Raw genomic sequence first — 12,868 nt, 5'->3', positions numbered from 1 at the left:
CTCCTCTCTCTCTCGCCATATGTGTATGCATGTAAATATGTACAGTAATACAAAATAAATATGTGAAGAGGACAATTTCCAGCTCTGCCCAAGACGACTCAGAGTAACTAGGATTCACGTTGGAGGCTCTGTCTGTTAAACCCTTGCCTGTTGCCTACTTTACCGCTGCAGAGATTTCTTAAGATCAAAAATAAAAAATTGCTGTGTAGCCCCAAGCTAGCCTTGAACTTGTTGTAGTGCTGGGATTACAACCACTCCAAGATCCAAATTGCTGTTCTCTCTCTCTCTCTCTCTCTCTCTCTCTCTCTCTCTCTCTGTCTCTCTGTCTCTGTCTCTGTCTCTGTCTCTGTCTCTCTCTCTCTCTCTCTCTCTCTCTCTCTCTCTCTGTCTCTCTCTCGCCTTTTTGCCTGTCCTAGTGCTTGAACTCAGGGGTTGCACTCTCACTATACTACTAGACTTTTCAATCACAGCTGGTGCTTTACCACTTGAGCCACACCCTCAGGTCAGCACTTTGCTTGCTAATTGGAGATAAGAGTCCCTTGGACTTGTCAGACTGGCTTTGAACTAAGATATTCCAGGTTTCAAACTTCTGAGTAGTGAGGATTACAGGCTTGAGCCACTGGCACCCAGTTTCTAAATTTCTTTTTCCTTTTTTTTTTTTTTTTTGCCAGTCCTGGGCCTTGGACTCAGGGCCTGGGCACTGTCCCTGGCTTCTTTTTGCTCAAGGCTAGCACTCTGCCACTTGAGCCACAGTGCCACTTCTGGCCACTTTCTATATATGTGGTGCTGAGGAATTGAACCCAGGGCTTCACGTATACAAGGCAAGCACTCTTGCCACTAGGCCATATTCCCAGCCTTCTAAATTTCTTTTTAAGACACAGCCACTACATCTCATTATAAAAACAGGAATGAGGTTTATGACAAAAGTTAGAGGATATGGTTTTGGGTGACATTGTCAGAGAGAGAGAGAGAGAGAGAGAGAGAGAGAGAGAGAGAGAGAGAGAGAGAGAGAGAGAGAAATGTACTCATCACCTGACTTAAAAATGGTAGCCCTTCTGTACAACACTTTAGTAATAACAATAAAATTATTTTTTAAAATTAGGGGATCAGCCGCATGCCAATGTCTCCTGCCTATAATCCTAGCTACTCAGGAGGCTGAGATCTGAGGATCACCTTTCAAAGCCAGCCAGGGCATGAAAGTCCATGAGACTCTTTTTTTTTTTTTTTTGCCAGTCCTAGGCCGTGAACTCAGGGCCTGAGCACTGTCCCTGGCTTCTTTTTTGCTCAAGGCTAGCACTCTGCCACTTGAGCCACAGCGCCACTTCTGGCCATTTTCTGTATATGTGGTGCTGGGGAATCGAACCCAGGGCCTCATGTATATGAGGCAGGCACTCTTGCCACTAGGCCATATCCCCAGCCCTCCATGAGACTCTTATCTCCAACTAACCACCAGAAAACGGGAAGCGGTGCTGTGGCTACAGTAGTAGAGTGCTACCCTTGAGCTTAAGAGCTCAGGGCCAGTGCCCAGGGCCAGACTTCAAGCTCCATGACCAACAAAAAAAATAATAAGTAGAGGATCAGACTTAAAGGCTCACAGAGGCAAGTAAGAAGTGTAATAAAGGGATCATCATAGCAAGAAGATGCCATGGGTCATCCTTAGAGAATGGTCACAATTGAGGTATGGGAAGGGACAGTGTTTTACTTAAGAAACTATAATTGCTAATTTGAAGAAGTGCTAGAAAAGGAGCCATAAAGAAGAGAAAGATCTCATCCAAAGATTTAAGATTACAGATTAAAATCTGAGCATTTTCCATTTAAAGGAGGGAGAGTGTTGGTTTTTCCTTACTGAATTGCTACAGCTTATTAAATATCATAAAAAGTTAGAGTACCTTTGGTAAAATTTTTTCTCTGATTTAGACTATTTTATATTAGAATAATTTGCATTTAAAAATGTTCTTGAATGTTGCTAAACGAAAGGAAAGTAATGTACATAGTATCTGAAATGGATGAAATGATCTTAGAGTTCATACACTTTGCAAGCTATGTAGAGTAGAATGCTAATTTTCATCATTGTGAAAGCTAAAATGTGTACTGTGAAATATATGTAGTAACTTAAACCCAATAAAATGTTCTTGAATTACTTAAAGAAAATAAAAAAATAATTCTTGAAACTACACAAACATATTGGGTAAATATAAAAATTATATCCAATATAGCTATGTGAAAATGGAACATGTAACTTGAGGGTATGAATGGAGTTGGGAAAGATGGGGGAGAATGATGGAAGGAGCAACATTGATCATGATGCATTATACTCATGAATTCACATGTTGAATTGAAACCCTTTTGTATAACTACTTAAAGATAAGAAAAAGTATCAGAGAAAGAAAAAATGTAAACATGTAAACAAAAATAATAATTCAAAGAGAAGTCTTAGTAGAGCTCAATGTTTTGAGAAACATAAATAAACTAACTTCATCTAGAATTTGTTCGTTTGCTTTTTTTGTGGCCAGTCCTGGGCCTTGGACTCAGGGCATGAGCACTGTCCCTGGCTTCTTCTTGCTCAAGGCCAGCACTCTGCCACTTGAGCCACAGCGCCACTTCTGGCCGTTTTCTGTATATGTGGTGCTGGGGAATCGAACCCAGGGCCTCATGTATACGAGGCAAGCACTCTTGCCACTAGGCCATATCCCCAGCCCCCTCATCTAGAATTTGAATGCATTTAAAGTTTAGCAAAATTTATGAACTTGAAACTTAGGAAGGTCTTAGAGTTTAGCTGGGACAGACTGTTCAAGCAGTCTCCAGAGATTCAGGAACATAAAATTCTACTTAAACGTTGTGAGATCTGACCAACTGCTTCTTTCATAAAGCAACACATTCTTTTGGAGACAAGAATGTCATCATTAGAAAGATATTTCACAGTCTTAGTTGAAATCTGCCTCTCTTCTATTCACTGTACTAGCTCAGCCCTCTGAAGCCATAGGAATAAACCTAATCCACCTTCCACATGACATCCTTGTAGGTATTTGAAAGGAACTATGATCTTTCTTTCAAAGTTTTCCTAACTTTAAGCCATGAGATTAGATACAATTAGAACAGATCTGTTATCAACATATGGAATTAGCCTCAGCAAAAAGCCATTATAGATGATGTCTATACAATAATATTCTTCCTTCCTTCCTTCCCTCCCTCCCTCCCTCCCTCCCTCCCTCCCTTCCTCCCTCCCTCCCTCCCTCCCTCCCTCCCTCCCTCCCTCCCTTCCTTCCTTCTTTTTAAAGTAGTACCAAGGTTTAAACTCTAAGTCTCATACTTATTAGACAGATGCTCTTACCACTGAACCATCTGATTCTGGTCCTGTTTTCTTTTCTTGTCTAGCCACACACCCAGGTACACATATGCTAAGCTTCCAGTTGTAGCTAGGATAAAAGGTGCATGCCACAGTGTTGAGCTCTCTGTTAACAAGGAGTCTCACAAACTTTTCTGCCTGAACTGGCCTCAAGTAGTAATCTTTCTGCTCTTAGCCTCCAACTAGCAAGGATTACAGGCATGAGTGATCAGCACCTGGCTTGTAGCAGAAAATTTGAGTTACATATTTCAGGCAATTCTTTGCTATGTTTTTTTTTTTTTTTTTTTTTTTTGCCAGTCCTGGGCTTGGACTCAGGGCCTGAGCACTGTCCCTGGCTTCTTTTTACTCAAGGCTAGCACTCTACCACTTGAGCCACAGCGCCTCTTCTGGCCATTTTCTGCATATGTGCATATGGTGCTGGGGAATCGAACCCAGGGCTTCACGTATACAAGACAAGCACTCTTGCCACTAGGCCATATTCTTTGCTATGTTTTGATCCTCAAAGCCATTGAGAGACCTTAGATAATTAACATCATACAATTGTTGTAAAGATAAAAGAGTATATTAAAGTATATTACAGATAAAGTATATTAAATAGTCTCAATAGCTATGGGTTCAATAGCTGAAAAAAAAAACTTGGTCCATCAGGCAGCTGTTTTGTCAACAATGACAAAATCTCCCCATGAGAGGTTGAATATACAAATGCAAACATGCATTGGTGATGTAATATGGAGGTCAGATCTGGCCAGCGCCTTCATTGGCTGTTGAGGAGTGTCAGATTGATTCCATCTCAGATTAGTCAAAGAGAGCAGGAGCCCACTCCACCTTCACTAAGATCTCCCCCACCCTATTGAGTGAAATTCCCCTTGGCTGTGATTTTTTTTTTATTTTTTATTTTTATTTTTGCCATTCCTGGGCCTTGGACTCAGGGCCTGAGCACTGTCCCTGGCTTCTTTTTGCTCAAGGCTAGCACTCTGCCACTTGAGCCACAGCGCCACTTCTGGCTATTTTCTATATATGTGGTGCTGGGGAATCGAACCCAGGGCTTCAAGTATTCCAGGCAAGCGCTCTTGCCACTAGGCCATATTCCCAGCCCCAGCCCTTTGGCTGTGATAAGATTGTGTGAACTGCTTGACCACCTGAGTAGTGGAGGGTTCAAGGTTAAACCTGTGCCCTCCCATGAGTAGGCATATCTGCCTGCATCGCCAAATCCGTGCACCAAGCCTAACTACAGTGATAGGTTGGTTCAAACAGTTGCTATGAGGTAGAATGTAACTCCATTGGCCACCTGAGAATGACCTGGCATGCTCTGTAAGTGTTGTAACCTCATTGGCCACCTGTGTGTGGCAAGCTTGGCCATGTGGTATTTACCTTTATAACTGGACCCGGAGCATGGCCTGGGCATGCTGTGGCCCTGGCCGGCCAGCCTTCTTTTTATGGTTGCAGTCCCAGCTCCCGAGTCTGGGCCATGACCCTGGCCGGTCAAGTATACTTTTTGCTTCCCCAATAAATCCATCTTTTTACTTGAGACTGTCTCTGAGTGGTGGACTCTTGGAGAGATGGGGGGATCCCCCCCACCTTCAGACCCCATTACATTGTGGTCCCCTCCCTTGGGAGGACCCCATTACAGGTAACAGAACTCTGAGCTATAACTCTGTACCAATCAGCTCAAGAAGCTAACCTACAACTCAGTACTAACCAGTGCATGATGCCAGACCACAGCCTAGGAAGCAAATAGCTCAGCACATTAGGACTTGACCTCTCAGTCAGCTTGCTTTGACTTTTGCTCCTGTTTTCAACACAGTCTCTACCAGAGGAAATCCGAGAAGCTCTTCAAGTCATAAAGTGCCTTACTTCTAGTGAACCCTCAGTGTACCCAGACCCAGATCCAATTAGAATCTACCTGAAACATTCCCTTTTTTTTTCATTGTAAAGCTTTCTTACTTCCCTACTGGCCTTTGCCATCACTTGTGTTAAGTGAACTGCTTTTTATGTAACAAGCTCTTAGATAACTTCTCTTTGTTTTCATTTGCATAATCTTCATTTATTTCTACAAGAGATATCATCTGGGTACTACCTTCACTGTGGACTCTAGTGAGACTCCCCAAGGCCTCTTCTGCCTTGAGGCAAGCATCTGTTGTGTTAGGTCAGGAGCACACCAGAACTTGGCTGTCTCTGCCTTGGAAATCTTTGGCCATCTTGTCTTGTGTTGGTGCCCATTGTTTGGCATCTTCATTAGAGTCAGGCCATTTGTTTTGCTGTCTTTTCTGCTTCAGTTTTGTGTTGTGATCCCAGAGTAAGTGTGATCACAGAGTTGAACCCATACCCAACCCCACAAGCCTTTAGTTTGGGTTGGCTTCACAAATCAGTATAGATCTCACTTTACTGGCATTCATTCAGACAATGGTGGCTTCCATCCTTCCATCTGGACTTTCATCTAAAGAGTTTGACTTGGATCTACCAGACTCTGGTTCCACAGATTGTCAGCTCTGCACTTAGAGCTGAGCATCCAATTGGGGGCTCAAAAGGCAAAGCTTCACTTTTGACAAACTCTTGCCTGATTGTTCCTCCCCTAGGAAAATTTTCTTCTTACATGTACCCATTACAATTCCAACCTTTGCCACCATCTCTCTACATCATGATGGTTTGGGTCTTCAGTGTCTACTCTAGGGAACACTGAATTTGAACAAAAAATTTTGAGACCCTCTTAGAAAAGAGAGTATAAATTCCTGGACCTAGTGATTTTTTCATCAATATGCAGCAGTCTCAAAATGAAAGTCTGATTCACACATTACTTCACTAAAATATTTTTTATTAAAGCTAATTGTTATGCCAAGTCGCGAAATGACCACCAAGAAGGCCACCGAGACTCAGACATTCCGAAATGCAATAGCAAGGCAAGACTTTATTCAAGCGGGGCCGCGGCCTGGGCCCTGTCCTACCCACCGACACAGCAGAGGTTAGGAGCCAGCCCCGAGCTGCGATTACACAGAGCTTATAAAGGCAAAAAACAAAGTTACAGCAATCAGGTGTTTAAGCAAGCAAGATTAGGACATGGGTACAAATCTGATTGGCTCAGGGCTCGAGGCATTCTAGGGGCGGTTAGAGTTAAGCATTCCTAGGCGGTTAGAGTTCTTGACCAACTGAGCCCTAATAAGCTTGCCCTGGGTTTGCTTAGACAACAAAACCGGGGCTGCCTGAAAATGGAGTTCACCCTAACTCTTCATTTCCCCCTTCACTAATGAATAACTTCACAAACTTTACTAAAATATTATTTGGCTAAAGCTAATGAGTAATTTGACAAACTTTACAATGAAGTCGTCATTTCCATTGTAAAGCCCTCCCCTTTTAGTTCTCCCCAAAGCTGGGATTACAGGGATGTTCTACCATGACTGGCAACAACTATAGTACATAAATCTTGGACCTAAATGAATTTAATTAAATATTTCCCTAAACTCAAACAGAAGAGCAAATATTCATAGAAGAATCTGAAATTCTTTGACTTGTATATAAGTTGGTTGGAACATCAAATATGAAATTCTGGCTGGGCACTGGTGGCTTACACCTGTAATCCTAGCTACTCAAGAGACTGAGAGCTGTGATTGTGATTTGAAGCAAGCCTTGGCAGGAAAGTCTGTGAGACAATTATCTCCAATCAAGAGGTAGAGTGCTAGCCTTGAGCAAAAAGAAGCCAGGGACAGTGCTCAGGCTCTGAGTCCCAAGCCCCAGGACTGGCAAAAAAAAAAAAAAAAATCTGTAAAACAAAAACAACAACAAAAAAAATCCCTTTGGATAATACTGATCTTTTTACCTTCAAGCCTTCCACCTTTTCTCAGTATTTTCTTTGGACTAAATATAGCATCCAAGTGGTAGCTGAATTCAAGTAATTCTTAGATCTCAGCCCTTAACTTCAACCCTTTCCGCATTGAAAGGAAAACATTCATTCTGGATCTATAGTATCACTCTTTTGCGTTTTGTAGAGAGACATTATTTTTTTCTTTTTATCAGTTGTAGGGCTTGACCTCAGGGCCTGGGCACTGTCCCTGAGCAATTTCGCTCAAGGCTAGCACTCTGCCATTTTGAGCCACAGCTCCACTTCTGGTTTTTGAGTAGTTTATTAGAGACGAGAGTCTCACTGGGACTTTTCTTCCCTGGAATGGCTTCAAACTGTGATCCTCAGATCTTAACCTCCTAAATAGCTAGGATTACAGGTGTGAGCCACAGGTACCCAGTGAGACATCTATTCTTTAACATGGAATTGTAAATTCTATTAAGTAGTTGTGTAAAAAGTACAATGTACCTTGATCAATGTCATACCTGTAATTATAACATTAAACATATACCAGAAAGACTATTTCAGAAGTTCACAATCAAGTTGTATTCTCAATATCCCTTTGCCTTTGTCACTTGATACATAACTAAAGATATGTAAGTAATAATGTGCCTCTACTGTACTTACTACTCTATAAGATAAAATTTCCACTGATATAGGAAAAATAGAGCAAATTCTTCATTAAGATTTGACCAAACGTTTAATCAAACTTCTATTAATAGAAGCTCAGAGGGGCTGGGAATATGGCCTAGTGGTAAAGTGCTTGCCTTGCATACATGAAGGCCGGGGTTCGATTCCTCAGCACCACATATATAGAAAAGCCAGAAATGGTGCTGTGGCCCAAGTGGTAGAGTGCTAGCCTTGAGCAAAAGAGAAGCCAGGGACAGTGCTCAGGCTCTGAGTTCAAGCCCCAGGACTGGCAAAAAAAAAAAAAGTTCAGAGCAAAGGAAGGTCTTAAACTTAGAGTTGAGGGCTTTGTCTTCAAAGGTGTTTTCAAAACTGAGCCAGACTTTCTAAAATTGCTGCACTGCCAGTAAGAAGTTAATTGAACAAGGGTATTGATTTGTTCAATATCTCAGGGACAGAATTAAATTGTTTGGGCACTAATAGGAAGCCTTCACTTTCTATTAGTATCTATCTCAAACTTTATCTTGTAACCACTTCTTACCTAAATTACTTGTTTGATTGCAGAGAAGTATTACTCTATTTTTCTCAGTGTTTCCCTGTACCAGGATAGCTAAGACCTTTTTGTCTTAATCTGGGAAGAAAGCAATCTATAGAGACAGTTAGCTCATAGGTGTCCACTGAAACTTTTCCTTATTTTTCCAGGTCTTAAGCAAGTAGATCTAAATTTTTCTTATTACTCAGTTCTGATATATTATGTGCATAAAAAGCATATATGGATGCCATTTGCTTGCTTTATCCTTAGCTGAAAAAGGATATAAAGTATCAAGAAGATAAAGTACTGTTCTACAAAGGCTTTACCATTTTTTATAGCATGCCATAGTGCAGAAGGGGAGAATATTCTCTCTGAGCCACAGAATTCTCATGTGGCAAAAATAGGGATCTCTTGACCCAGACAGAGGTGGCTCACACCTATAACCCTAGCTACTCAGGAGGCTTAAATTCAGAGTCTGGACACTGGCCCTGTGTGTTTTTGCTCAAGACTAAGTACTCTACCACTCGAGCTCCAAATCTGGCTTTTTGGTGGTTAATTGGTTATGAGAGTCTCACAGACTTTCCTGCCAGTGCTGGCTTCTAATCACTTGTGAGAATACTACCTGATTAGTATTACAGGCATGAGACACCAGCACCTGGCTTATTATGTCCTTTTGAGTAGTATTTTCCTTACTATTATGAAATGGCCTTCTCTACCTTTAGGATATTCTTTGTTCTGAAATCTACTTTGTGTGATATTAACATATCTTTTTATTAGTGTTAGCAAAACATATCTTTTCCCATACTTGTACTTTAAACTCACCTGTGCCTTTATATTTAATGCATTTGTTTTTTTCAGGATGAATTAAAAATATAATCTGATAATCTTTGGCTTTAAGTAGGGTGTTTAAACCATTCAAATTTAATATGTTATTTGATATTAGTTTATTGTCTTGCTTTTTCTTTTTTGTTTTATAATGTTCATGGCTTGCATTTTTATCTGACTTTTACATTAATCATGTATTTTTATTATCATTTGTTTTTAGTAAGATTGTAGCAATAAATTTTAAATTATGTTAGTAGTTGTTTTAGAGTTTACAGAATAAAAATTTAGCTTATCACAGTAGACCTTTAAGTGATATTTTACTACATTAAGAATAGTATCGGGCTGGGGGTATGGCCTAGTGGCAAGAGTGCTTGCCTCCTACATATGAAGCTCTCAGTTCGATTCCCCAGCACCACATATATGGAAAATGGCCAGAAGGGGCGCTGTGGCTCGGGTGGCGGAGTGCTAGCCTTGAGCAAGAAGAGGCCAGGGACAGTGCTCAGACCCTGAGTCCAAGGCCCAGGACTGGCCAAAAAAAAAAAAAAAAAAAAAAAAAAAAAAAAAAGAAAGAATAGTATGATTTTTCAAAATAGTATTCTTCTATTTATTTTCTTTGTCGTTCATGCTATTTACAAGGCATTGTACTTTGAACGTATTATAAATCTCACAATACATTTTGTTATATTTAAAAACAGCACACTTTAATGATTAAAATAAATCTTATATATGTATCCAAGTACTTAGCATTTCCAGTAATCTTCATTCCTTTATAGATTATCATTTTTATCTGACACAGTTCTCCTTCTGCTTGAAGCACCTCCTTTAACATTTATAAATCTGTAGCATTAGTAAGGTATGTACTGGTGATAAATTCTATCAGTTTCTATTTGTGTGAAAAAATTTTTCCCAACATAGACTTCAGGGTCAAAAGTGTCTTTTTTCTTTTTGATAGATTAGGCTATTGTTCTACTTTCTTGCTTTATTTCTAATGAGAAATTAATTTTATTTTTTCCTTGTGTACATGATTACTTCTCTGGTTGCTCTTATGATTTATCACTGGTTTTGAGAAACTTGATTCCACTTGGTATAGTTTCCTTCATATTTCTTGTGCTCATTGTAATTGAGCTTTTGAAAATGAAGGTAAAGGTGTATTCTGTGGGTAAAGATGCTGATAAGAGGTTTGAAGTAGTGATGGAAACTTACAGTGTTCTCTTATGACTGATTCAAGGTTACCAGTGAATAGGAAGCAGAGTCATTGGCTGGAATAAGGATAGAAGAGATATTGAATATGAGAGAAAAGTATAAAACTATCATCTAGGAGGGTAAGAAAATCAATTGAGGAGTGATTTTTTAATAAGATGCTCAGACATCTTTAAGGGTCCACTTAAAATCAGCAATTATGAGTTTGAAGTCAGCCTGGATGAATATTTTCTTGTGCTAGGTTCAGCTACAAGAGTGAATGCACTTAGAAAAGTTGGAATGACCAGTGTTGATGAATTGCCAAGTGACTTCAGCAACTCAGGGTCAGGAAGCTGAGGACATAAGCAATGAGACTATATTGATTAACCATCAAATATATTTACAGGGAATTGCCTCAGTTGAGTGGAAACCACTAAAGGCAAGCTCCTGCATTTAGAAATATATATGTTATAGACACTACGTAACAGTAGAAAGCCCTGGGGGGCTAGAGGAAGCTGCAAATTAACTCTGCTTTGCCTGAAGTGCTTAACATGTTCTATGTAGTCAGGCCTATCTTGACACCAGTCTATCAGGGCAGCCTTTCTTTACCCCAGCCACCCACTATTCTTTCAACTCCACACTTTGAATTCCTTGCCTCCCCTTGAATTTGCCCCTCCCCTCCTTCCCACGGAACATTCATTACCTTCTGCAGAAATATTGGTGATGTACTCCTCTTTGTAATCTCAGCATTCTTGAGTAATTATAAATATTAATACAAATAAAAAAATCTGGTTGGTTTGCTTCCTCCTTACTACGCATTCCTCTTTTAATTTTACATTTGTGTCAATGATAGAATTCTACTAGGCTTCCTGAGGGCAGGGGTCTTGCTTGTTTGTAGATCCCACTGAATCTAGCATAGTCTCTGAGACACACGTAGGTGGTATATTTTTAAATAAACGAGAAAAAAAGTGAAAGGAAATAAGTTCGATATGTGAAGCCTGGTGTGGACAGTGCCACAGTTACGGTGGACCATTCTCCAGGCTTTGATCTGAAAACCGCAGAGTGAATTCATTGAGTGCAGGGCGCTGGAAAGCCAGTGCGCCTGCGCAACGGGTTTACCGGAAATACGTACTGAAGAGGCGCGGGGCGGGGCTCTAGTAACCCGGGCAACAGACCGGAAGCCGCGGGTAGCCCTACTCCGTGGCGCGCTCCTCGGATCTGGAGTCTGAAATTTTAGTCGCTGTGGTGGCAGCAGAGGGAAAACGGCAAGGCAGGTTGAGGGGCGAGTTGAGCCTTAGGTGCCGGGATTACATAGGGCGGGGAGGAGCGGGGTAGGCGTCTCTGTGTTGGTCGGGACTGGTCCGGGTCCTCACCACTGAAAACCTGTTCGCGACCGGGTTCTGTGTGCGTTTCGGGCGCGCTTTCCCAGAGCAAGCACGCGCATAGCGCATGCGCACCGATTGCGGCCGCTGTGGCACCCACCTAGGACTAGCAGGTTCCGGGGTGTAGCTTTCAGAGGGCTTCTTGTCCACCGGTAGTGAGGCGAAGTGTCCAGGGTGTGGTCATTTAAGTCAGTGGATGTTAGGATGAGGTGTTTGTGAGTAAAGCCAGTAGAGAACTGGTCATACGTCTTAAGGATGGTGTAAACAGAAGGGGAAAAATGATTGGAGCTGTCCGTTTTTGTTTTTTTTTTTTTTTTGCCAGTCCTGGGCCTTGGACTCAGGGCCTGAGCACTGTTCCTGGCTTCCTTTTTGCTCAAGGCTAGCACTCTACCACTTGAGCCACAGCGCCACTTCTGGCCATTTTCTGTATATGTGGTGCTGGGGAATCGAACCCAGGGCCTCATGTATATGAGGCAGGCACTCTTGCCGCTAGGCCATATCCCCAGCCCCCCCCCCCCCTTTTTTATTTCTTTTTTCTTTTTTCTTTTTTTTTTTTGGCCAGTTCTGGGGCTTGGACTCAGGGCCTGAGCGCTGTCCCTGGCTTCTTTTTGCTCAAGGCTAGCACTCTGCCACTTGAGCCACAGCGCCACTTCTGGCCGTTTTCTGTATATGTGGTGCTGGGGAATCGAACCCAGGGCCTTATGTATATGAGGCAGGCACTCTTGCCACTAGGCCATATCCCCAGCCCCGGAGCTGTCCGTGAAATTGAGTTTGGTCCTAGCATTTATGAGAGGTGTGAGAAAGAGGAAAGAAAGAAAAAAAACACTGGAAAGAAAGGTCCATTGAGTCACATGGGAGGAAAGCTTGGAAAGGATTCTTTCTACACTGGGGCGCCGTTAAACTCTTCAGAAGAAAGAAGGAAGTTAGTGGTTGAGATTTTGTCATATGTTTGGTTAGGACTGATTGGAGGGGCAATGTGTGGAGGAGTTCTTACTTCTCTTGGGTCAGTTTCCCATAGGGTGGTTTTGCCAAAGTCCCATCATAACTTGCTTTGCTTAAAAGTCCTACAGTGACTTCCTGTGTTTACATTGATGTGGCTCCTAAGGCCATCATGACCTCTTCTTCCTCATTTGCCAGCCTCTTCT

The 12,868-nt window shown here is 41.7% G+C and overlaps 2 protein-coding genes across 4 annotated transcripts in view; one reads left to right on the top strand and one right to left on the bottom strand.

Moving 5' to 3' along the window:
• Sidt1 (SID1 transmembrane family member 1) overlaps window positions 1–11,640 on the bottom strand; it is a 92,011-nt gene extending 80,371 nt beyond the window's left edge. Inside the window, exon 1 of the mRNA XM_048346630.1 lies at window positions 11,539–11,640. The gene's annotated coding sequence lies outside the window, so the exon portion shown is untranslated. The remainder of the gene's footprint in view (window positions 1–11,538) is intronic.
• Spice1 (spindle and centriole associated protein 1) overlaps window positions 11,512–12,868 on the top strand; it is a 60,068-nt gene continuing 58,711 nt past the window's right edge. For 2 of the 3 annotated variants that reach the window (XM_048346626.1, XM_048346622.1), the window contains exon 1: window positions 11,522–11,611. The gene's annotated coding sequence lies outside the window, so the exon portion shown is untranslated. Of the gene's footprint in view, window positions 11,612–12,868 lie in introns of all 3 variants that reach the window. The other variant, XM_048346624.1, reaches the window with a different exon arrangement.

Source organism: Perognathus longimembris, chromosome 5, assembly GCF_023159225.1.
Source record: "Perognathus longimembris pacificus isolate PPM17 chromosome 5, ASM2315922v1, whole genome shotgun sequence".
Lineage (NCBI taxonomy): Eukaryota > Metazoa > Chordata > Mammalia > Rodentia > Heteromyidae > Perognathus > Perognathus longimembris.
This window is presented reverse-complemented; position numbering and strand designations above follow the sequence as displayed.